Source organism: Ctenopharyngodon idella, chromosome 15, assembly GCF_019924925.1.
Source record: "Ctenopharyngodon idella isolate HZGC_01 chromosome 15, HZGC01, whole genome shotgun sequence".
NCBI classification, from domain to species: Eukaryota; Metazoa; Chordata; class Actinopteri; order Cypriniformes; family Xenocyprididae; genus Ctenopharyngodon; species Ctenopharyngodon idella.
In genome coordinates, this window is record NC_067234.1 from 26,164,112 (window position 1) to 26,191,364 (window position 27,253).

The following is a 27,253-nucleotide window of genomic DNA, read 5'->3' on the forward strand; positions in this document are numbered from 1 at the left end:
GTTTCTCACACTTCCACAAGCACCTTGAGGAAATAATGGCCCCAGTGCTGTAAAGGCCAATGCTCATTGGTAACGGGTATTACAGATTGCCAGAGCTGTATCCTAAAGCCTCCCCAATTATATGGCACATGTCATACAAAGCCTTCGTTCACACTGGAAGTCTATGCGTATTATAAATGTGTTGAACTGTCAAACGTATTAATTCTTTGCTGCAGTGCGATCATGCCCACATATTATGATATCTGGCAGAGCTTGCGACGCTTTTTGTTATTTTGTTGTTTCAGGATGCTGTTCAGCCTCTCATATCTCAATCTCATTTGATGTTGAATTAGTTTGGCATCAGCTTCACATAACCTTATAGGAGTAGAGCTGCTGTGCTACTATGGCCAGAATATTGATAACAGATGTTCAAACGGCTTATCAGATCATTGTTCACATGCCAAAGTAATCTTTCATTATTATTTGAGTTATTGTTATTATAAGCTGTTGTTTTTGTTTGGTACTTGTATTTTTTAGTTTATTAAAGATTAAAAAGGGAGATTTCCATTTATTGATGCTGTATTGAAGCTGTATTGTTTAATAAATAGATGTATTAAGTACTTTCAAATATATATATATATGGAGAAGGATATTATATTATATTATATTATATTTGAAAATAATTCCTATCCTGCATTTCCCTGTATCTGAATGTTATATTAAAACACATAAAATCACATTTATTCATTTATTTTCAAGAGCTTGTTTGACTTATTGGTAACACTTTATTTTAAGGTGACATAGTTACTTACTATAATAATAACAGTAAATTGTGCATAATTACAAGTAACTAACCCTAAACCAAACCCTAACCGTAACTCTACATGTAGTTAATTAATATTACTCCGTACTTATTTGGGTAAGTACAACGTAAGTACGTCACCTTAAAATAAAGTATTACCCAATTATTTATTTCCATGTTAAGGTTTTTTTTAATCTTTTAAATGTGTTTATTAATTTTAACGAAGAACAAAAATGACAGCTGAAGGATTGACACTGTGGTGTTTCTGAAATGGAGAGCGGCACAGGGAGAGATGGTGGGTGCTGTGGAGGCAGACTGTCACTGTCTGTGTTTGTGACTATTGACTAACCTGAACAGAGAGACAGAGGGCAGGCTGGGTGTGAGCCATCGGCCTCAGACTGTCCTTCCTGTCCTCTGCTTAGAAAACATGTCAGACGTGCGTCCATAGATGCCTGCTTTGGATGGACAGCACGTCTTCTCCTTTCCTCAACCTCCAGGACAACATAATACACAGTGCTGGCTTGTTCTGATGTTAAGAAAACACATGCAACCAAAAATACAGATATGTATAAACAAGCTTTTCAGTGAATGAGAGAACATTATAATCATGACTTTACTTGGACATTTGCCCTAATGGCAAATCATTTTAAATCAGTTTTAAAGAAGACCGGGGAGAGTTTTTATAGCCACTTTTTGTATAGACACATTAAAGGGATAGTTCACCCACTGACTTTCATAGTATTTTTTTTCTTACTACGGAACTCAATGCGGTCCATCGACTCTTTGATTACCAACATTCTTTCAAATATCTTCTTTTGTGTTCAGCAGAAGAAATAAACTCATAAAGGTTTGGAAGAACTTGAGGGTGAGTAAGTAATGACAAAATTTTCATTTTTGGGTGAACTAACCCTTTAAGACACTCTTGGCTAAGAAAACGCTTCTGATCATTTGTACTGATATTGTTCAGGAAAGATACAATTCTTTGATGTTTCATGTTGTCACTAGTGACTTGCCGTTACACAGCATGTTAATAGCTTTCAGCAAAATGTAAACACTAGAACAATTATGAAACAAAAATGTAAAGGGTAAAATATAAAAAATATTGAACTTTACAAACTGTATAAATCCTAACCTTGGAATTATAAGGTTTTATCTGACATTTTTGTAAAAATCACATATTTTTATTCTGTTACAACTTATTTACATGATGTGATGGTTTTTTTTTTTTGTTTTGTTTTTTTTGACAACTCAGTCATGATATTTATAAAAATAAATTAATTCTAAAAACAGTTTAAATCTGCCTCCATTATATAGTTAACACTTGTATGACTATACAGTCAAACCAAAAATTATTTTTGGTATATTTTTACTAGTGGGTGCAGGACACTATAGTTCATTTATGTGAGTGAGGATAGCAAAATGTAAACTGTGACATATATACCCAAAAATTCTTCATACAGTGGACTACCAGTAAAATTGATAAAAATTTGGGACCAAAAATTATTGACACTTTGACGTGACCATGTTTTGTTTAAGTGCTAGCTGACATAATTAAGATTAATTTTTTCTAAAACAGTTTAACTCTGAGATCTTGTCATATTTTATTACCATTTTTTTTTAACTATAGCAAATAAATTGTATTAATGAATGAAATGTTCAAGGTGTCTGAATAAATTTTGGTTTGACTGTATGTCAGTGTGGTTTTTCACTTGTTGACTCAACAGTTTTACTCTGTATATGAGTGTTGTATGAATTAAAAATGTGTAATTTTAATCTGTAGGGCAGAAATGACTAGTTTATGAGGGTTTTGAAGAAAAACAAAATTACTGCTAGTAAGAATATATGATTGTAACTTAAAATCTCGTACTGATATACAACTTCTGCATGTGACAACTAGCGCCAGTACCACCTTTTTGAATGGCTATTTTGTTCCAAAGCATTTTTTAAAGACAGGTCTTTCATCAGTGGAGCAGGTGTTGTACGAGGTTTAAAGTGCAGTTGCAGGTCGCAGTGAAGATGTGTGTAAAGGGAATGGTGAGATGGCTCAGGGACTAAGCCTGCTCTTAGTCTGCCATCTCAGTCAGGAAAGCCTCTGCAGATTATCCTCGAGCTGACAGCAACCAAAATAGAATGAGCCTGATTCTCTCTTTTCTGTGCATGTGTGTGTGTGAGAACACGCACTGCCCTTTTTCTTAGTCTCTGTCTGTCTGTCTCTTCCTCTCCCACTCAGTTTCTCTCCTGCTGTCATTTTTGTTTTATTTGCACACTCTCCGAGTCCTATCCTCGCATGGCTTTTGGCCTACTTATTGTATTATCAAGCGTCAGTGTTTCTGGGTAAGCGAACGTGTGAATGCCGTTGTGTACGCGAGTGTGTTCGTGTGCGAATGCTTGCATATGAGCGAGTGGCCGCACCCCATTGATTTGTGAAGAAATCGGCTCCAAACTCTAAATCCACTATTGGCGCAGCGTTCCTTCCAGGGCTCAGCACAAATTTTTTGTCTGCCTAATGTTTTTAAGAGCATCCAACAAATGTGACTGTCTTTATATTGGCGCCTCCCCGATGCGCATTATTTAGCTTTGTTACAGAAAACGCTTTTCAGACCACCGTGAGCGAAAGCTCCCTGCGTTTGTCAGTTTAAGACCTGGAGTGATAATAAGCCCTTTGTCTGTTTGTGTCTGTAATTTACAGTCCTTTTGTTTAGAATATAATGTGCTTTTGTTTAATCGCTGTGCATTGAAACCTTGCACATTTTCATATAGGACTAATGTAAATCCAACAGCCTCCATGTCAGACACAAACTACAGGTCACTGAGTTTATGGGCTCCGCGAGTTCAAGAAAACACTTCGACAATGCCGTAGCAAATGGCGGTTACATTATCAGACCCCAAGGAGGCTTTTCTGTGGAAACCTGCTGACCCTGCGCAGGCACGACATGCCCGTCTGACTGTAATAAGCCCCCCGTAGGGGCTGGATGTGGGGGCCCGAATCTCGCTCTCTCCCTCTCTCTCACCTTCCTAAAACACTTCCAGTTGCTGGCTCCCCTTTCTCTGATTGTATTAAATCTTCGAAACTCAAATTAATGTAAAAGAAATAAACTATGAAATACTTCTGCTTTCTGCAGCGGCGTTGTTTTCTCGGCTCACAAGGATGAGTGAAGCCAGGTTAACGGGGACAGTGGGCCGAAAGCCATGGGGGAAGGGCTTTTTTCGTGCAGGCTTCAGTAATACTATCCATTTCAAATTTAAATGGAGCTTCCTGCTTCATAATCATCATCTCCTTTGAGGGTATTTAAAGAAGCTTTATAATTCAGAACATGTTTGGACTCAAGAACATATGTCGAAAAGAATTATTTGGATAAAAAAGTAGCTGCCATTTCAAAGTAGTTTAAAGTTTGAATAAGTTAGTACACTGTAAACCCTCAGTTTATGGAATAGTTGCTCTAAATAATTCATTGGTTTGAGTAGGACAAACTTAAATTAAACAAATTAGTTCAGTCAAGTTAACTTTTATTTTTTGTATTTAGCACTTTCTTTTTCTTTCAAGTTCACAGAACTGATATATTTTAAGTAAACTGAACTGTTTCATTGTTTTGAGTTTTATGAACTCATTTCTTTTAATTTAGACAAGCTTAAGTTTAACTGAAACTGGGCTAGGATTTTTATTTCCTAGCATGCTTTGCCCATGGCACTCGAAAGGGAGAGTAAATGCTAAAATTAAGTGTTATATAATGTGTTTTGTGCAAGATTAATGTTAAGTGGGAAATTTAGTAGCGATTAATGTTTTGTTATGCTAATTCAGAAGAGTTTCTGATAATGTGGGTTTTTGGAAAGTTACCATCATGGTGACAAGCGGTGCATGCTGCTTTATTTTGCGAGCAATGTTAAATGCTTTATATTGCTGTACTCATTCAGCAAGTGCTATACCATGCTATTGTTAACATGTTAGCAAATTAGCAAGTTAACATTTTCTGAATTAGCTTGTTATAGCTAGCTAATTCTACAGTAATAAACTAATGGAGATTACATGATAATTTTAAGTTAAGAACAATTAAAAAGTATGAGTAGTACAAAATAAAAATCTGCCAGTTCTGCCTACTTAAACTTTGAGTTTCTTAACTTAAAAATTTTGAGGCAAATGATTGCCTCATTTTTTTTTTTTTTTTTTTTTTTTTTGAGTTTTGCCAACTTGTTCGGGTTTACAGTGTAACTATTACTAATGAACTAAATTGTACATATTCAGAATTTACATAAGAAATGTAGAGGACCTAAAATGCATTTAGACATTTGATGATAAATGATAAATGTCTGTATTTCACAAAACATTTCACAAAAAAGTTTGTTAGGTTGCTTGGACACTTCCATCCCTTAACGTTCAGTATAACTAAGCAATTATGACAGCATATTTATTTAAGCAATAACAAGGCTGTTTTGATTTTGTGCTGACTCAAGGTTTCAATCTTTGTTTTAGTTTAATGCGTTCTGTTTGTTTGTGGTCAGTTCCAGGGCACTTTTGTTTTCTTTCAGCAGGGGTAATAAAACCATAATGCTGTCGGCCACATACTGTAAATTTAGATTTAATATCCTCCGCTTCTTGTTTCTCCTTACTAATCATTACTGATGTTGCTTTGATCCTCAGCAACTGTTTTGTTTTGTATGTAAGCAGGAATTGAATTTTATTGCTTTTATTAGACATTTTAATAGCAAGAATATTTCCAGTGTGTTGCTATAGAAACTATATAAAAGTTATGTTATTTTTCAGTTGGGGTTTTAAAGCATAAATTGTGAGTGGAGGAAGAATATACTTTCTGTCAGGCTTGAGGAAAACAGTGGTCAACTATTTCTTTTTTTTTTTTTTACTGTCAACTGTAAGTCCAGGTCTCTATAAACAGATACAAAGCTTGTCTGTCTGTAAAAGTTTCAGTACAACTTTAACTGTTTTTTTCTTCTCCTTTTCTCTCCTGCAGTACATAACAAATCATCAAAGCTGGGATTAAAATTTCGTGAAGGAGCAGCTTTGACTGCTGAAAGACTTAAGCGTATTAGCTTTAAAACCAAGATGGGAGTTTCAAGTGATGTATGGCAGACTTCAAAGATGTTTTAATCTGTCAGTAGGCATGCTCTTGCACAGGCTATTTATATTAGGACACAGTGTTTCTGCCTGCACGTCCTAATCAATGGCTTCTACGGCTGGACTCAGCCTGATGTTGATGTTAACCAGTTATTAAACAGCTGCACTTCCTCCAGATTGTTTCCTTTAGAGTGGACTTTAGAGGTACGGCATGCACTGATTATGAATACAGATTTGTCACATAAAGGTTTTATGATTTAATGGTCATACACTGATAAAAATTATTCTGTGGTGAAGTAAATACTATAGAAAAAACAAATTTAATTTCTACATGAAAAAGTTAGTTCAGGCAAGAATTGAAAAAACAAAGTGAATTCTATATTAGTACTCAATTCAAGCATGTAGAAATTGAAGCGTAAATATCAACAATATAAAATGAAGTAAAACCTATTCAACTTTTCTGATACTGGTGTTCCCATCATGCACTGGGGCATGAATAATTAATAAGGTTGTTTTTTTTTTTTGTGCTGTTTTCGAGTTGTATTTTCACTGTTTTATCATTGCTTTTGTTGTTAGGATTTGTAACTTGCGATTTTGTGACATCAGGAGTTCTTTTTCTACTCAAAAACACATTCACACTCAAAAATGATCTATTGAATGTTACTGTCATTGTGTATTGTGTACCAAGCATTGAAGTCTCTGTGTTCAGGTGAGTGCTGCATCACTTCTATTAAATAGATATAGTGTCTACATAATATCTATTGTATCATTTACTTAGATGTTTCTGAGTAAAGCATACACTTTAAAAGCATGGTTTAATTCAATGTTAGATTATTTGAGTAAAAAGTGCTTTTTGTTAAATTGACTTAACTTAGTTAAGTAGATTTTACTTAATTTTATATGTGAAATTAAATATAATTAAGTACTTAATTTCCTTATGAATGTTAATGTTAGACTTTACTTGATAATAACAGGTAAATTGTACAGAGCAGTAGCAGTAAAATTTACTTAAAATATGTTTGATAAAATCATGTGTTGCTTGATTTTATCAGGTAAATCCTACAAGTAATTTTTTTCAGTGTAGCATCACTCCTATTCATGCTGATTCATGCCGATTCATGCCCCCAAAATGTATTTGGATACTTAAGTCACACTTAAAAATTTATGAATTTCTTTGCATTATATCGATATATCAAACTAAGTGTCATTTATTTTAAAGAAAGATAGCACATACACACTTTTCGAGCAGGAAAAGTTTTGTTAGGTTATTTGGACAATTTCCGGTTGTCAGATGTTAGTGTAACGTTCATGGTTATTGTGATGAATTACTGCTGTTATTGACATGATATCTAGCAGTTTCAGCAATGCCCCTATATTTAATTTGTAAAACTTTACAATAAGGTTCATTAGTTAAACATGAATGTATTAACTAACATGAACTAACCATAAGCAATAAATTTGTTACTATATTTACTAATCTTCATTAATGAAAATACAGCTGTTCATTGTTTGTTCACAGTGCATTAACTAATGTTAACAAGATTTTAATAATATATTAGTAAATGTTGAAATTAACATTAACAAAGATTAATAAATGCTATAAGTGCAGTTCATTATTAGTTCATGTTAACTAATGTAGTTAACTAATGTTAACTAACGAACCTTATTGTAAAGTTTTACCGTTTTTTCTTCCATACAGTTAATTTACATGCATATTTAATAATCTTATTAAATGAGAAACTACATGGAATAGTTGTACTGTTACAAAATTCATTGGTTGCACTGCAGAACCATTTAAAATGAACTATCAGATGAAAAATGGTGTTTACAAAATTGTATAAAACAAAATAAATGGTGGCTATAGGACTTTCCACTTTATAGAAATCTAAAACTTAAAATCTTGATTATGAATTTAAAAAATGTAAATAATAAATGTTAAAATGTTATAACTGAAATAGCACAGAATTGGGAAGTTATTTCCGGAGCTATAGCTACTTGGTTTGATATTTTTATCTACTGTAGCGTGATTACATTCATAAAGTGACACTTAAGTGTCCAAATACTTCTTGAGGACTTTTTTTAGGTTTATTTCTTGCAGAAAATTCTAATAATATTGCAAAGACACAATCTGTCTGTTACATGTGAAAGTTTATGTTAAATTGACAAGACAATTATCATTTCAGATTTTGCCCATTCAGGTTCAGCAGCATCCAAATGAAAGTGCTCTATCTTGATGACATGGAAGATATTGTCATTCTGTACAAAATCTACATAAAGTACCACTGCTTTTTATGGCTCTGATACAAAATTCTTCATTTATTGATTTATCCCAAAATAGCCTGGATAAAAGGAGTATAAAGTCAAAGCTTAGAAGTACAGGCCACTCTTTACAATTCAAAAGTAGTAAAAACATATAGAACGGGATCCAAATGTCTGTTCCTTAGTGCTTCTATTTTCCTATCTACTTAAGGACAGTTTTATTTTTATTGCAAATTATATTATCAGCCTAACAAGTTTTTTGAACATTAAATATTTCATAATGTCATAATGTTCCTTACTTTTTTAAAACTTAGTTTATTCTCAGTTACATTTCAGATCTTCTTTGAGAACTTTTAGACCTCATTGTTTAATGCTTTTTTCTTTTCTTTCTCCTCATCACTTTGTCTTTTCTGTGGATTGGCAAACACTGTTATTAAGCATTAAATGTGCACACACTTTAATACTATTTTAATACTTAATTACTGAAAGAGAATTTATACTTACAATTGAATTTACCCTCTTTCAGCTCCTACTGGGAATTTTTAAAATATTGAAAGTGCAAACTCTACAGGTACTTTTAATGTAGAGCATTTTTTCTCTGTGAACACGACCATGCTTAAGATGAGGTTGATGTTTTCCACTTTGAGATTATTCATTTGTTTGTTTTGAGCTGTTCATTTGTCATCAGCATGACTTCCGTAGTGTTAAAGAGGTTTATACTCAGGATGGAGAGAAAAACAAAGACAAACATCTCAATATTGAAAAACACAGATGTTTCCCTTCACATTTCCCATTTATCCACTACAGTTATATACTGCTAAATCGCCGTGAAAAGCACACAAGGATTCTATCGCTCTGTTTACCTGAAAGTGTTACAAACTGTTGGAAGTCACGCCCGCATGATTTTTGGAGCTGAATGTTCGTTGGAGACAGTGATGTCACTCTCCCTCATTTTAAGTGAAATGTGGCGCTGTGATTTCATGCATCAAGGAATCTGAATGTGTTTTCTGTGCTATAAATAGCAGATTAAGTCTATTTCCAGATCCAGAAATAGGTTCTCTGGAATTGGATTCCAAGCCTTGCAGCACTTTTTTTAAACAAGCAAATATGCAGGACATGCATCTCCGTGTTGAATTAAGAGTGCCACTTTTAAACAGACTTGGAGCCCTGCCACGTATACAAGATCAATTCACCACTTTACAGTACAACACCAGATCAGACATATGACTTACAGTTTTTTCTAGATAACAGAAATTGCTTATATTGTTAACACTTTACAATAAGGTTTCATTAGTTAACATTAGTTAACATAAACTAAGAATGAACAATACTTGTATAACATTTATTAATGTTAATGTTAATTTCAACATTTATTAATTATGGAAATCAAATGTATTTGTTAACATTAGTTAACGCACTGTGAACATGAACAAACAATGAACAGCTGGATTTTATTAACTAACATTTACAAATATTAATAAATACTGTAACAAATGTATTGCTCATTGTAATACATTAACAAATGAACCTTATTGTAAAGTGTTACCCTTAAATTGAAATGAACTTTAATTGACTGCCATTAGATTAAAAATTAGTTAGGATTAATCTCATGACTTTAATCATTTTCTTTTGGGGAAAGCAAACCAAATAGTATTTGTTTTATCTCTTGTCAGTTTGTCATGAGCTGTAGGAGAAATGTCATACTTGAGTTTCTGGAATTAAATTCAGCACACAAAGATTGTAAATTACTTTATATTGATTAAACATCCTTTCTCTCATTTATAGATAAACTTGCTGTTTATTTATGCAGATCAGTCTAAATTTTTGATTGACAAAAAAAAAAAAAAATTGCTAAAAGGAAAAGCTATACTTGTTGAGTCTTAGTTATTTTGAACTTGGTCTTTCATTCACAGTAGCAGATTCTTTTAGAAATTGCAATAATGCCCACTTTATTTTAAAAAATAAGAATAATGCTTAAATGATATCCAATATATAATCAAAAGAACCACTTTTCTGGTGTGGTGTTGATAAATGGGTACTAAATGATTAAATAAAAGCAGTGATATTCAACATGTTGATGAAATATCATATACCAGATAGAAATATAGATAGATAGATACCAACATTGTATGTATATACTGTATGTATGTATATATACACATGATATGTTCACTTTTATCTAATTTAATGATATTATCTGACTTGCATGTAATAGTATTTAATAATTGTAAGTATTTAATTCACTTCTCTGTTATTATTCATGCATGCATGTGATATTATCTCATCATTCCGGAACTGTTTATTTGTAAAACTGCATTTGTTGAATAATTTCTTTGAACATATTTGTGCCATAACAGACTTTCAAAAAAAAAAAATCTTTAAAAAGAAAAATTATAGTCCTTGATTGGAATTTTCTGCATCATAAAGCCGTTTTCCTGCTGTTTGTTTCCCTTTAATTATATCATATGATGCACAAGGACAAACAAATGATTTGTTTGCTTTAATTAGTCTGAAAGCATTTTTTCTTTCAAGTGCTAGGCTAATTTTGCAATTATTTAAGTGCTAGGCTTATTTAGTGTTTATTTCAATTTAATTTACTTAAAATTCTTTTTGAAAAGGTTTAATTTAGCCAAAGTCATATGTAAACAAAGTATTTTTCTGTTCAGTAAATGGATGCTACCCTCACCTGGGACTGTTCAAGGGCATTAGAGATCTGGCCGAGCCGACTGTACATTCATCCACACACACACACACCGAGGCGATATAGCGGAGCTGTGTGTGGTAGCGGCTGTGCGGCTTTGATCTGTGCATTTCCCTTGTCCTTTGTCAGAAGCAGCCTGAGAGGCAGAGATGTGTGTGTGCTGCAGTACGGGGCTCCATTGAAGTGTTAAGAGTGCACAACTTTCTTCCTCTTTTCTTCCTTCCCTACCGTCCTTTCTCGTATTATAAGAGTCTTTATTATGTGGGCAGAAAGTGAGGGAAAAACGGGAGGGTGCGTGAAGGGGAGGGGGGGCTCTCCTGTTTATTAATATAGGAGGCAAGTTCCCACACACGGAACAATGCGTTAGCCAAGCGAGGCGGCATTGTCGGAGCGGCAGAAACTAGCCTACACCATGCTGGAAGTCAACCGAAAAGATGCACGTCATGTGATCGGCTCATGTGTTTTACAAAACACTCCGCGCGGAATATGTTTGTTTCTCTGCGCGTGCGTGCGCTATTCATCATATTTTTTCTCTCTCCTTGTTGTAAACACCTTGAGCCACGATCGTGATTGACGCCAAACACAAGTCTTAATACAGCAGACATGCTGATGGAAAGACTAACGCAGAGTCAGAGGAAATTGCAGATGGTATTGGCCAAGTTCAAATGCACTTTCGCCCCCCGTCCCTTCTTTTCCCTTCCTGCCATTCTTCTCGCGGCACAAACGGCCGTCAACTAGGTATGCGTTCATTCATTGTATGCGGCAGGGGGTCCCTCACTTCAAACCGGCCCGTCTAAAGGAGGGCTGCGAAGTCCCACGGAGTCCCCTGAGCCGTGAGCGGAGCAGACAGGCGTGACTGGACCGGCAGACATCAAAGTGGCTGGAGCCCTGCCCCTCCATCCTGCCCACACCGTGCCCCGCTGCCCTCTCCGCCCGCCGGAACAGCCTTCATTAGGACATCGTTACATGGGTCAATGACATAGAAGAGTGTCCGTGATAAAGAAAAGGGAAAAGCCAAGCTCTTTGAAATGTATTTGTATTCATGCTGGTTTAATATGCTTTTGAAAAGCTTTTTATGCTATTTTCTGGACGTTTTTTGATTTAATGACTTAAATTTGTGATCATCAAGTAATTGATTAATGGTTAGCCTATAGCTACTTTTCAAACTATTTTTTATTTATTTTTTAACAAATATTGTTAATGTTGTTAAATCTCAAGGTGATGGTATTTTATGCAATTTTTAACTGTTTTTATAAAACTTTTTTTTATAAACAGAACTACGGAGCCCCGCACATGACATGCAAGAAAAACAATTAAATCGTGCGCACGATTTACTAATTCGTTCCCTCGATTTACTAAATCGTGCGCACGATTTACTATTTCGTTCCCTCGATTTATATATCATGCGCATGATTTATAAATCGGGGGAACAAAATAGTAAATCGTGCGCACATTTTAGTAAATCGAGGGAACGAATTAGTAAATCGTGCGCACGAATTAGCCTACTGTTTTTTTTCCTGCATGTCATGTCCGGGGCTCCGTACAGAACAGTTATAGTTACATAACATTTACCTGACACCTAACAACAAGTGTTGACATTAGCATTTGACTAAAGGAAAGAAGGGAGAAGAGAAAAGGTAAAAAAAAAAAAATTTGTTGGTTTAACTTAAAAAAGTTACCTGGTTGCCTTAAAATCTTGAGTTCATTGAAATTAAAAATTTGAGTTAATACAGTGAACACTGTAAACCCGAATAAGTTGGCAAAACTCAAAAAAATTGAGGTAAAAAGTTACATCAAATTTTTTTTAAGTTAAGAAATGTAGTTTAAGTAAGCAGAACTGGCAGATTTCAATTTTGTACTTATACATTTTAATTGCTCTTAACTTGAAATTTTTGAGTAAGTTAATTCATACATTAAACTTAAAATTATCTTAAGTAATCTTAACTTATATAGATTTATTTTTGGTGTTTTTGCCTTTACTATGATAGGACAGGAAGCAAACAGGAAGTGAAGTGGGAGAGAGGGGGGCAGGATTGGGAAAGGTCCTTGAGCCTGGACTCAAACTCGGGTCACCCGTAATGCAATGGTGCAACATGTCGGCGCCAACATCTTAACTTATATTTTTAGTAGTGAAAATTTAGTTAGCTATACAGCTAATTCAACAAATACTAATTGGTAAAACAATGTTTTGATAATGTTAACATAGCAATTGCTGAAAGAGTACAGGAATATAGAACATTTATGAAATACCTGTTCTCAAACTAAGCCCATGCTCCACTCGTCACCATGATGGTAACCCTAGTTACTTAAAATGTGTCAGTTTCGTAAACTCCAAAGAAAAAGACAGTTCTAAATATTCATAAAAGTTAATTTGATTGAACCAATTTGTTTAATTTGAGTTTGCCTACTCAAACCAATTAATTATTTTGAGCGTTAGGGTTTACAGTTTGCAATTGGTTTAATCAACAGAAACTCAAAATATTATGTTATCTGAACCACAATAATTTTTGAAGTTGATTTGACAAAAGAAAAAATGTTGTGATAAATCATGAAAATAATTTTTACAGTGTAAGGTTCAGTTACTTAAAGGAATACATTCTATTATTATCTACAGGATTCATGCAATCAAGTTATTTTCTTTTAAGTTAATATGTTTTTATTGGTGTCCATTTCTGTTTGAAAAATGTCCAACTTCAACTGCAGTTCAACAGTCATTTTTCTCAAATATTTCCTCAAATATATCTATTAAGGTCGATTTTTGTGCAGTTTCATCCAGTAATCATCAGCGACCATTAATAATAATATATGTATAATGATGATATATTATACATTCAGTATAAATATAATAAATTATTCATTCATAAAATATTAATATATTTTACAACCTGAACTAACTTTGCCTTGTCATGTGATATTTTAAGAGACTTATTGACTTTGATACATAGTCAGGGGTACTCTTTATATCATTTACTGATTTTCTACATGTTAGTCACACAACATAAGGTTTTCTTTCATGAATTGCATTTTTATTGTTTTGTTTTTTTTTGTTTTGTTTTTAATATATTGGTTATGTATGTACTTTTGTTCACAAAAAATGACATGAAACAGCCTTAATTACATGGATCTTTCTAATAACTTCAGATGTCAAATGCCAATGTTTCAGCTTGTGCTTGTCTGATATGAGGCCTCTTGGCCTGGTCGAGAGAGTTGTGGAAAGTCCCAGGGTTCACCAGGGGAATGCCATCAGGTGAATAGGCTTTGAAACATCCCCATGGATGAGAGCGTAGTGGGTGGTTCTCCACTGAGAGGGGAAGGAGCGGAGAGCCCCTGCTCTCATTCAGTCCTCTCCGGGTTTGCACACAGCCTCTCAAGTGGCCCATGAAAGCCCATTACCTCCTTATGGGAGGGCTTAATTGAAGCTGAAATGCATAGAAACAATGGTGCGCAGAAACCTGAGTGAACGTAAGTATGAGCGCAGCACTTCCCCATGGCATTAATGGTGGCATAAATGACAATAAACTGCTTTGTAACGCAGCGATATGGCCCTATATATCTGTCGTGAGCCGGGCCTGCCTCATTAGAGAGGCCGTACACAAAGAAGCCAATCAGTCAGGAGGTACACGGGTGACTGCTGCCGCTTGCATCATTAGCTGTCCCACTGATGCCATGCGATACGTTCTAGCGCCTAAGCCACCGGCCATATCATAAAAGAGACGGGACCAGCTACCAAAGAAGAGCTCAGACAAAAAAAAAAACTTTGCAGTCGCTGAGAGGCGGAAGATTATTAGTTTATTCACTGTGCAGGTGGCAAGATTACACTGCATAGAGGGAGGTGCGATAAAAGGAAACTCCCGAGGATGGCCACCATGTGTCCATAGATGAAGCCTAAAGTGTTCAATCTTTTCATTTTAAAGCAATTCTACTTCAAGCTGAGGTGTGTAATTTTTTTGATGGTAAAATAGACTCTCAGCTTAATATGCAGTGGCCCTCACAAGGTTGATTTCCTTGAAAAGCATGAACTTTGCACTAAAACCTTGCTTTGTTCCCAACCAATACGACTCTGGGGCGGGACTACCAGTTTGGCCGGCAGTTGTTTTAGGAAACCTGTTTGAAAACAATCCTTTTTAAAATTTAATGCGTTCCCTTTTTTGAGAAATACAAAAGAACACTAAACAATGTTGTAAATAAGCAGAAAATACAATTTCAGTTTAACTCAATGTGTTACTTGCCAATTGTTAATAATTATTTGTGAAATTTACTGCCAATTTCTGTGTGAAAATTGTTTCTACCCCCTTTCAGTGAAGATATTTAGGAAAATGTCTCTGTGTGTTTTGTCCATACAATGACTTTCATTGTACAAAAACAGTTAAAACATCTTTCAAAATATCTTATTGTACCACAATAGAAAGAAAGTCTTATGGGTTTAGAACGACATAAGAATTTTTATTTTGGGGTAAACTATACCTTTAAAGGGTTAGTTCACCCAAAAATGAAAATTGTAATTTATTACTTACCCTCATGTCGTTCCACACCCATAAGACCTTCGTTCATCTTTGGAACACAAATTAAGATATTTTTGATAAAATCAGATGGTTCAGTGAGTCCTCCATTGACAGCAAGATAATTAACACTTTTATTTGCCCAGAAAGCTACTAACGACGTATTTAAAACAGTTCATGTAAGTACAGTGGTTCAACCTTAATGTTACGAAGCAACGAGAATACTTTTTGTGCGCCAATAAAAAAAAAAAAAAAACTTTTCAACAATATCTAGTGACGGCCGATTTCAAAACACTGCTTCGAAGCTTTACGAATCTTTTGTTTCGAATCAGAGGTTCGGATCGCATAAACGAAGCCTCGTTTACTGAAATCACGTGACTTTGGCGCTCCGAACCACTGATTTGAAACAAAAGCTTTGAAGCTTCATGAAGCAGTGTTTTGAAATCGCCCATCACTAGATATTGTTGAAAAGTATTTATTTTGGGGGTTTTTTTTGGCGTACAAAAAGTATTCTCGTTGCTTTACAATATTAAGGTAGAAACACTGTACTCACATGAACTGTTTTAAATATGTTTTTAGTATCTTTATGGATCTTGAGAGGTTCGGTGACATTGCTGGCAATAGAGGCCTCACTGAGCCATCGAATTTCATCAAAAATATCTTAATTTGTGTTCTGAAGATGAACGAAGGTCTTACGGGTGTGGAACAACATGAGGGTGAGTAATACATGACAGAATTTTCATTTTTGAGTGAACTAACCCTTTAAGACAAAAGACAATGAATAAATAATATATCGATTAATAAAATGTATTTTAATGGGCTCTAAATAAAAAGAAAAAAAAGAGGCAAGCTGAAAGAAGTTTATAATGTAACACAGAAATTAGCAAAACAAAAGTACAGTAATTCTTCATTGGAGGCACGCATATAGGCTATACTACACTGACCCAGTTAAACAGAACTGCAGCAATCTTTTGCCTACAGTTCATTGTGTTATATCACTGCATTACCCAGCTCCCCCTGCATCACAGCCTGTTGCCGTGGAGATAAGAACTGTGCCACAGCTGCATGAGCGTCTGAACCCAGTTACTGCAGACACAAAAACTATGCAATCACACACACACACCTCAGTGCAGTACTCTGGATTCACTTTTTCTGCAATTTTATGCAAATTTGTCACTGTTATTTTTTATTATTTTTTTACTCATGGCATACAGACGTTTTTTAAAGAAATTTATATGAAAGAGCACTATTTTCACAGTAGAAAGCAGTGTACTGATTGCTCTGTGTGTAAATCAGTTATGAATCTGGTTCCGCTGAGTATAGAACAGAGTCAGCCGTGGTAACATTCAGTAACTTTCTCCATATGCGTCTTGTTCCATATTATCAAAGCCTCCCATGCTCTGTCCCATCCCCCCTCACCTAATCTTCTCCACTCATCGGCCCCCCATTTTCATTCTTTTTCCTTCCCAAACTTCCTACTTTGCACACCAGAGCTGTTTCTCCTGTATTTTATCAGTTCATCTTTGCTATACTCCCTGAACATTCTTATGGACCAGTTCTATGTTTTCCTGACATTCTTCACATTCATCTTTGTGTTGCCATGGAATAATAAATCTGCTGAAAGCCCTCCTCAGAGTCAAATACCACTCTGTGCACAACATGGAAGTACCTTTGCAAAAATGGCAAATGAAATAATACAAATATTGTTTTCTAATGTGTGTTATGGATTATTTGAATTGTAAATTTCTCAGAATTTTTAAAGTTCAAGATGCAAATTTTGTAAACGAGTAAATGTGGTAGTAAAAGATAATTGGGGTTGGTATTTTTATGGGTTTTTTTGGTAAGTGTATGTGTAATATTCACATACAACGACATTCAAAAAGTATAAAGTCAAGGACAAAAGTTTTGGCAGTGACAAATTTTGTGTTTTCACAAAGTTTGCTGTTTCAGTTGTTGTGGTGTTGATTCACATTGTTTCTAGATTATTGTGCAGAGTGATCAGATGCATTTTAAATCATTTCAAAAAGCTTTATTGGTTAAAAAAAAAAAAAAAAAAAAAAGAATGTTGTTTTGTTTTTGTTTTTCTGACCCTGGCACAAAATTACCAGCTAACATAATTTCACTAATCATATCATATCATCAGCACATGGAAAAGTGTGAACAAGTACTAGCCAGGTAAAATCATCATTGTGTTATATATAATGACTTTACCCTAGGCTGGAAGAGTGTGTATAGACCTAGTCTGCGCTTATGAAGAGATATAGCCTATTGTCCTTTCTGTTTCTGTAGTTTTTACAGCAAAACACATCGTCTGTATGCTTTCAACTTTTTGTCTGTATGGTGATTAGATTCACTGTTTTGCATTGCCGCCTTGAACCTGTAAGACTTTAAAAGTTTTTTGTTTTTAGTTTAAAATTGTGTCATGTAAACAGCCCCACAGTTTGCTTATGGTTTCCTGTATCCTTTGTTCTCATTTTCCCGCCACTATAGTTTGTCACCATGGTATTAGACTTAACGATCACACCTGTTTGTATTCTGTTATCACTGTGTATTTAAGTCACTCATTTTGGTTCATTCAGTTGTCTGGTATTGTTGGTGCTATGCACTGTTTCATAAAATCTCACTTTTGTTTGTACCTCACGTCGGCAGCGCCTGGGTCCAAAGTTGCCCTGACACACCAAACCGATGCTCGACAGCCGACGGCCAAGTAGCACGTCTGTTCTGCGTCTGAGTTAGAAGAAATGCCTTTCCGTACCAGCAGGTGGCAGTAGCTGAACTGCCAGTCAGAATGATCAGATGGCCCAACTGACCGACGAGCTCCGACGCCGATTCAACATGTCGAATCGCCCGAAAAAAAGCAGACGAGGACCAACTTCAGCCGACGGTGCGGAACACACTGAGAAAACTTAGTCGGTCGATGAACAAAAACTGGCCGACGCCGACGAACTAGTGGCGACGAAAGCAGACTGTGGGGTTGGCTCACGTCGGCAGCGCCTGGGTCCAAAGTTGTCCTGACACACCAAACCGACGCTCGACAGCCGACGGCCAAGTAGCACGTCCGTTCTGCGTCTGTGTTAGAAGAAATGCCTTTCCGTACCAGCAGGTGGCAGTAGCTGAACAGCCAATCAGAATGATCAGATGGCCCGACTGACCGACGAGCTCCGACGCCGATTCAACATGTCGAATTGCCCGAAAAAAAGCAGACGAGGACCAACTTCAGCCGACGATGCGGAACACACTGAGAAAACTTAGTCGGCTGACGAACAAAAACTGCTGACGGCCGACCGTCGGCTTGCTGTGTTCCTGCCTTTAAACGTACAAAATGCTTATCAAACTTTGCAAAACACAAAATGTATGTCACTGCCAAAACTTTTGGCTGTGACTATGACCATTTTAGCTAAATTCAGCTAGAGCTACACTCTTTTATAGTGTATATTCAGGATATTTTCACAGTGTGTTTTTTTTTTTACAATATGTAGTTTGATATTATCTGACTGCTTTGATATTAATATTTTTTCCCATATGGCAATATTTTATACTCATGATATGTGAACAAAACCAGATGTCAGCTGGCTTTCACTGAAAAAACAACCTTATGTAAGCTCAGTCAAGTTTATATAAGGTTATCTATAAGAACATGTCAACAGGAAGGTTGGACATTTTTTGTGCTTAGAATCGAAGCTTCAGACAAACAAGGAACCCTTAAGTTAATCATTTAGGCGTATAGTGAGATCTCACCAAGCATGGTTTCTTTGTTAGTCAGCAGCACAGTGATCGCACACTTGTTCTGCTCAATAAATGCAAGAGGAACACCTGTACCATGAAAAGGGAGAGTTTCTCACCAGAGTGAGCCTCATCTTGGATGTGTGATTTTACTGTGTGCAGTGAGGCAGTAAAATCTGAAGGCAATTACCATGGAGAGCGCACACTCCTGAACTAGCCAGCCTATGCAAGCACGCTGTGTCCCCTAATGAGGTGTGACCAGACTCATGAGTTGCCATGGAAACTCCCACCAAGCCATTGCAATGCCATCAAATCTTCTATATGATAACTCCCCCCTCGCCTGTCTGTAGTAATGGCTAAACGCCTGGAGGAAAAGTTACGGGTTGATAGTTTAGCTGTGAAGCCAAATCATATAATATGATGGCTGAAATCCGACTTCAATTTCAATAATGACACATTTAGAAGAGGAATTGAAATTCATTTAATATATACAAACATGAATACAAACAAAACATTATTAATCTAATACGACAATAAGTGAAGAAAACTGTAACAGTTCTTTTGGCTTGGCATGAGGCAGAGGGTTTCAGATTCTTGGCAGTTTTGAAGATATTTACTGCTATTATGTCTCTCAAAATTGCCAGGATAAACTGAGATAAATAAATAGCTCAGTTTTTTTGGGCAAGAATATCAGGAACAAAACTCTGATCTTCAGGGCTATATACACCTCCTGGCCAAAAAAAAAAAAGAAAAAGAAAAAAAAAGAAACAGCGCTGTTTGGATTTAAATAGGCAAATGCTTAAGAGTCTATGACTGGATCATGATTGCTGTGATTATTATGTTTCTAGCATGTTATATGTTTGGCAACAGTTCTTCTAACCCTAATTGATGGAGTGTGTAGCTTTTCATTTCTTAAACAACCATGTAGGAAGATACGTCATAGCAATATTCCAGGATGACAAAGCCAAGATTCATTAGGCTCAAATGGTGAAAGAATGGTTGGGAGGGAGCATGAAGAATCATTTTCACACTTGAATTGGCACCTCTGAGTCCAGACCTTAAATTCATTGAAAGTTTTTGGGATGTGCTGGAGTAGACTTTACAAAGTGCTCACCTCTTGCATTGTCAAGACAAGATCTTGACCAAAAATTGATGCATCTCTTGATGGAAATAAATGTTATTATCATCCTGGAATATGGCCCTGATGTGTTTTTCTACATGGTTGTTTAAGAAATGAAAAGCTACACACTCCATCAATTATGGTTAGAAGAACTGTTGCCAAACATATAACATGCTAGAAACATAATAATCACAGCAATCATGATCCAATCATAGACTCTTAAGCATTTGCCTATTTAAATTCAAACAGTGACTTTTTTTTTTTGGCTAAGCAGTGTATCATTTTGTAATTTTGAGTGTTTTACAACTTTTTGTCATCAGTTTTCTCTGTTCTGTCCTCCTCTGTCACCCTTTTTAAGTGTAATTTTTAAGTGTTTCTTGATTATTGTGTTAAATTGAAAAGCCACTCTACCTCTTACTCTAATTCTTACATTTAAATAGTTTTAAGAAGAGCTGTCAAGTGAACGCATTAAAATCATTTAATTGCATAAAAACGTGATTAATTTGATCATGTAATTATTCTGACGAGTTCAACTGAAAGTTTTAAGCATTTAAAAATCCATGTGATACCTTTTTCATGTAAAATTAAAAAAAAGAAAGTTGGAATTATGTTTTGACAAACATGTCATTTACTGATCTGCAAATGACGCTTTTGGAACTTCTGAATGAGGCAGAACTCAGAAAGGGGAAATATGTGGGAGGTATGTCATTCAGATTCATTCACTGGTCATTCAGTTCACTGCATAGAAGATACCCATCTGCCTTTGAGAACAAAACAAAATGGCAGAGCGGCAAGTGACAGGCTGCACAAGCTAACTGCTACACAGGTTGCAGGTCCTGAACGCCTCGTTCTCGAGGCAGCGTCTGCGTGCCCAGCGCTGTCCGGTCATCGCTCAGTCGTTTTGTCCACCAGTGGCACATTCCTTCCTCTTGGCCAGTCTTGTGTTTATTTCCAAGGAGCAGTCTTTTTCCCAGGTCCCTCTTGGCCTCCGAGCGAAGGCTTTTGGCAGAGATCCACGTTGCACAAAAGGCCCGGGCATTCCAGCTGTCTGTCTCTAATCCCTAGTGTCAGCTCGTGTTAATGTTGCAGCGTGAAATCTGAAGGCGCAAAGCGGCGTGGAATATTAAAAAACCATCGTCAGAATTCCTCTGGAAAGGCAACTAGTCTGTTGGTGGCATTAGCGAGGGCTGGTGCATTGCCAGTCTTGAAGATGAGGGGTTTTGAGGCCTTCGCCCTGCATTGGAAGTGTTTGCTGCAATGGTTTGAGGTGACGAAGGACAGGAAATTGATGAACGCTGTCCTTGGAGACTTGCGAGAAGAAAAGGGAAGAAAGTGACTGACGCAGGACTAAAGCAGCATTTCCGTTTTTTTTCTCTCTGCCCTCTCAGCCTGGAAAAACAGACAATAGACAAATGACACGGCTCTGTGGACGGCTGATTATCTCACATCCCTTCGCCTCATATCCCCCCATATCCCCCCATATCCCCCCCCATCTCTCTCTGAATCTCTACAAATGTTCAAAACCTTCTAGACCGAATCAACCTGCGTGCTGCTCCAATCTGTGCAATAATGTGCATTATTTATATACAACTTATTACAAATAAATTATTATATATTATATATATATATATAAATTATAATTTTTGTAATAATTTATTACAATTTATATAGAGAGTTTTTATCCCAACTGGCTACAACAGTGACAAGAATCATAGCATTTTGTCAATTATTTGGTTACAATTGTGCTGAGTAGCCCCGCCCATAGAGAAATCTCATTGGTCTACAATCCCATTCCTCATAACTGCATATTAAACATCAAAAAGCTTCTGACTGGCTGCACTTCACACAGCATTTGTGCCTTTAGTGTTGGCAGACAAATTACTTAGTTCATAACAACCTATTGTAATAAAACATAAAAATATATGATAAAATACTAAAACACTACTGACACTATTATTAGGATTATTAATAATCACAAAATTATGAAATAATAATATTTATATTTTATTTATTTATAGTTTTATTTATTTTTCTAAAATAAGCTGCTGAAAAATCACATCCCTCTTCTCTCACAGTAGATTGATCACTGGAGTGCAGCTAACTTGACATTTTGTCTTTGTTGGCTGTGGTTTGATAGTGGAGCTGTGTGGAGGATGATAAAAGCAGTGTGCTCTGGGTGGTCAGTTAGAGTGAGGCAGGTGGAGTGGAGCACAGGGGTGGTAATGACATGCAGGAACAGGGCAGAGAGAGAGAGAGAGAGAGCGATCTCGCCTGAGAGGTGGAAGAGATGCAGCTCGCGACGGGAGCCGAGCTGCCGCTGACTGCTTTCTGATGACTTGTCAGCTTAGGAAGGACAGGCTGTTTGTCTGGGTGGTTGGGTGGGTCTCATTATCACATCAGTGTTATCTTTCTCTGTTTTCATGCAGCAGGCAGATCACACCCCTGTGAGAGGATCAAACCTGACACACACCTACAGAGGCTGGATATTTTCTCTTTATTTGTTTCCTATGTAATGCTCTTCCTTCCTTGTTAATTTCCTCATTATATTTTCCTCATTTCTAGGGAGTGAGATGTGTCAGAGGGTAATATAAACAGCATAATTTTGTTAAAAGTTTTGCAGGTTTTTTTCCTGTTTTGAAAGTAAATTTACTGCATGGCAGTAATAATTTGTTGTATGTCAACAATGTAAATGTTTGTAATGTAAATTATTTGGCTGAAGATTAGTCATGAATTAAAGAGTTAGTTCACCCAAAAATTCTGTCATTAATTACTCACCCTCATGCCGTTCAACACCCGTAAGACCTTCGTTCATCTTTGGAACACAAATTAAGATATTTTTGATAAAATCTGATGGCTCAGTAAGGCCTCCATTGCCAGCAAGATAATTAACACTTTCAGAAACCCAGAAAGCTACTAAAAACATTTAGTACAGTTCATGTGACCACAGTGGTTCAACCTTAATGTTATGAAGCAACAAGAAAACTTTTTGTGCACAAAGACAAAACAAAAATAATGACTTTATTCAACAATATCTAGTGATGGGCTATTTCAAAACACTGCTTCATGAAGCTTCGAAGCTTTATGAATCTTTTGTTTCAAATTGCCAAAGTCACGCCCCCCAGTGGTGAACCAATGAAATTTCAAAACACTTATGACGTAACGAAGCCTCGTTTACTGAAATCACGTGACTTTGGCAGTTTGATACACGATCCGAACAACTGATTCAAAACAAAGGATTCGTAAAGCTTCGAAGCTTCATGAAGCAGTGTTTTGAAATTGCCCATCTAGATATTGTTGAATAAAGTCGTTATTTTGTTTTATTGGCGCACAAAAAGTATTCTCGTCGCTTCATAACATTAAGGTTGAACCACTGTAGTCACATGAACTGTTTTAAATATGTCTTTAGTAGCTTTCTGGGCAAATGAAAGTGTTAATTATCTTGCTGGCAATGGAGGCCTCACTGAGCCATCAGATTTTATCAAAAATATCTTAATTTTTTGGGTGAACTAACCCTTTAATAAATGAAGCATTTTTCCCAAAACTGGGTTAAAGTGTGTCAGATGATTTGGGGTAAGATGTGCCAGTGCCTCAACTAATAGTAATAGAAAGCTTTGCCTCAAAATCTTTACAAACATTATGAATGCTACAAATAATATGATAAACTTTTGAAAAACATTCACACTGTACTCGCTAATTTAGGAAAAATACTAATAATGCCCTGCAAAAAAGCACAAATTTACCTTCATTTCCTTTTAGGGGATTAATAAGTAGTATTAATTAATAAGATAAGTTAGTATCCTATTGTACCATATAAGTCATTTATTTTAATAGATGTCCCTATTTTTGATGTGAAATTTTAAAAATACCCCTCGACATGACTGTCTGTCACTAAACCTTTTTTTGATAATTCATATTTCTATGGTCTTGTTTTATAGATGCTTTCTTCTCATTTCAGTTCATAACTGAATATTTGTAGGCATATTCATTTACCTCTTCACTTTATCTCATTTCTCTTTGCCTAGAGGACAACTTTCAGTAAGTACTGTAAAACACGGCACAGTTTACCTCACTCTCCCCTGGGATTTGACCTATAGGCAAACTGTTAACGTTATCAGTAAGAGTGCCATTGTGTATGTTTCAAACACAGTCCTTTCAGTCGTTCTTGTCACATGATCTTATGATAATCTCTTTATAGGTGAGAACAGTAAAATAAAGAAATGGGATTTTTGCAAACTTTAAGACTCTGAGGTGCATTCACAGCAGGTAAACATACGCAGACAGATGTCCGTTGGAGCGAGACTTCCCAGCAGTCTCAGACGGGCGGGGCAGGGGGCGTCTCTGGTCGGTCTGCTACGCGAGCGAGATGGCGCGCGGCTTTATCATGTTTCCCTCCGGCTCCAGGTCTTTGTGTGGGATGTTAAGAGCCCAAGTCTAGAATGCCAAACTGTGTTCTTAACAGTCAGCTATCTGTCTCTTTCATCTCTGGCCTAGATGCGAGCACCATTACTACCTGTTCGAAAACAAGAAGAAAAGAGGGGGGAAGAGAGAGGCAGAGCGCAAGGACAAAGCTGGGAGCGGAGCAGCAGAACACAGTGTCTGTTGTATATGGGTGCAGGCTTGGCACAAACAGTGGCTTTTCTGTAAAACTATCCCACTCCTCCCAGGCCTCTGACTGGGCTCTCAATACTGCCTTTGTCCTTTCACATCACCAGTGACATTGAGAAGCCAAATCTAGCAACACCTGGCCCCTCGCAGCCTCTCTAGCGCACGCGGTTCGACGCGCAGCCCGAAAAAGACGTATAGAGTTTATTTTGTTTAACAGTTGCGTATTGGAACAGGATCAAGCTCTTTTTCTTCCTCTGAAAAACATTTGCTAATCTCGTTTTCCTTAAGCTATCTTTGCCATCTCGTCTTAAAGGCAGGATATGCTGCATAATTGATGAGCGACTTTCTTTAAATCTATTTAAAGATATGATTCCAGTATTTCTAGAGAGTCCCAGTCCAAATCAAATATTCGTTGCCGTCATAAGGTTGGCCGCTGAGACATTTTGCAGGTCGGCTGAAAGTATACTTGCATATTGGATGCCTTGTGTCCCTCATGCTATGCTATGTCATGAATTTTTCTTCCGTCAAAAGAGTCGCAGAAGACCAAGGACGAACTAAATTCAATTACATTTTATCAGAGTGCCGCTTTTCACAACAGATATTGTAAAACGTTTTCACAGAGTGCCAGGAATTGGTACAACACCAAGGCCAAGAACGTGTATTATAGTCCAAGGTTGCTTAAAAGAAAAAAAAAATAATAATAAAAATATACTTTTTGTACTGTGACGAATGGCTCAAGGCGATACAGATACCTTTACTTCATATAGAAGGGTTATTTTTACAAAAAAAAAAAAAAAAACCTGAAACGGAAATTCAATGGAATGTGGTGTAATGCCAGATGTTCTGCATTCCTGAAACTGTTGCATCAGTCTCATGTAACATATTTAGGGAATGCCTGCACTCTTGATCTCAATATAATGGATGGCATACTGAAACAACTGGAACACAGCCTGAATATTTCTTGGAATAAAACTGTATTTTCCCTGATTAACAAGGTAATTTGGTCAAGTAGCTTATAATTAATAACTGTAGTGTGCATACTAATATGTAAAAAAATATTCAAAACACAATTACTTAGAGTTTTTCTTTCCCTCTTTTTTCCTAATCTGGTTAGAATGGCTGCAGGAGGAAAGGGGAGAGTTAACCGCCGTTTTTGCTGTGCAATCCGATCTGTTCAACATGGAGGGGAGGAAAGATAAAAGGAAACAGAAGCGCTGTTGGAGTCTGTCTACAGGAAGAGCCTGATTAGAGGTGAGTCTGCAGAAGGCACATTGGCTGAGGAAGCAGCCAATCACAAGGGCAGCCAGGGAGGGCAAAGCCGCTCTGCCTGTGCCCAACCGTCTCTCTGCGTGTCACTTCTCTCAGAAACACAACGTGTCTGGTATCAACTGTATACTTAATTACAATATGGATTTACTTCATGTAATTCATATCATATGTAACATCACGGTCTTTCAACATTTCAGGTCACGTAGTCTCGGTGCATGTATTATTAATGGATTTAATGGCTCACTGGTGTTTCTTGTAATATGCATGCTCATGAACATTAATAAAGCAAACACACGTGTTGGGGAATGTACTTCATTGAACTGTGAAGGAATTAATGACACAAGGGTGCCTGTTTATCACAGAGTTTTGACAGGACTTGCAGGCATTATAATTACATAGTTATGAGTGTTTCTTCAACTATGTGCACATGTCCCAGTATATAACAGATGTTATTTAATGTTAAATAACTGATTTTTTTTTTTTTTTCCCTTTTTGTGTAAAAATCACATTAAAATAGTTTGGAAACATTTTACTATGGTGTAATTGCTTATTTTTGTTGCCCTTTATGTGTAGATTTTATTGTTTTAACCTCGTCCCAGGCCACTTTCCTTACTAAAATATAAAAATACATAATACAATTATTAATAATTAACTTTTAATTGTATTAAAATTATATAATTTTATAGTTACATTTAAAGTATGATCATCTAAAGCAAAGTCCCTTTAAGACAAGTCATTTCACTCTGCGGCCATCTTTGAAATGCCTCTTGGGCATTCAAGTGCAGCTCCTATCTTTTTGAATGGGGAAAAATCTAATTCTCCAAAGCTGTCTGCCAAGCTTTCGATTAAATTTCACATTTGAAATCACCAATGAAATCTGACAACAACTGTCTGATAAATTTTGTTTCTAAACGCCCAAATCATGACAGAAAACGGTATTTTTCAGGCTGGATCAAGCTACTGCACATGCGCAGTCTTAAATGCTCGTCTCTTGTGCCTCATTTCGCAGGCGCGTCTGACTGTTTCTATAGGAACCAGAGCTTCAAACGGCCGCTGCAGTGACGCGATGACTTTACCAATCGGCGATTGGCTCTTATTTAGAAGGCGGGATTTATTCCACCATATTGCGCGTTGCACTTTCTCCCATTCAAAACAATACGAGTGACGCGTCTTGTGTTATTCTAGTCTTTGTCTAAAGCAAGTGAAATTATCATAAAACCATTTAAAT

The 27,253-nt window shown here is 36.3% G+C and overlaps 1 long non-coding RNA gene across 4 annotated transcripts in view; it reads left to right on the top strand.

Moving 5' to 3' along the window:
* The window catches only part of LOC127495006 (uncharacterized), a 120,853-nt gene extending 94,006 nt beyond the window's left edge, over nucleotides 1-26,847 (top strand). For 3 of the 4 annotated variants that reach the window (XR_007925030.1, XR_007925031.1, XR_007925033.1), the window contains one exon: nucleotides 5,746-12,137. This is a non-coding gene — a long non-coding RNA (uncharacterized LOC127495006). Of the gene's footprint in view, nucleotides 1-5,745; nucleotides 12,138-25,870 lie in introns of those variants that run through there. The other variant, XR_007925032.1, reaches the window with a different exon arrangement.
* Nucleotides 26,848-27,253: the final 406 nt, after the last annotated feature.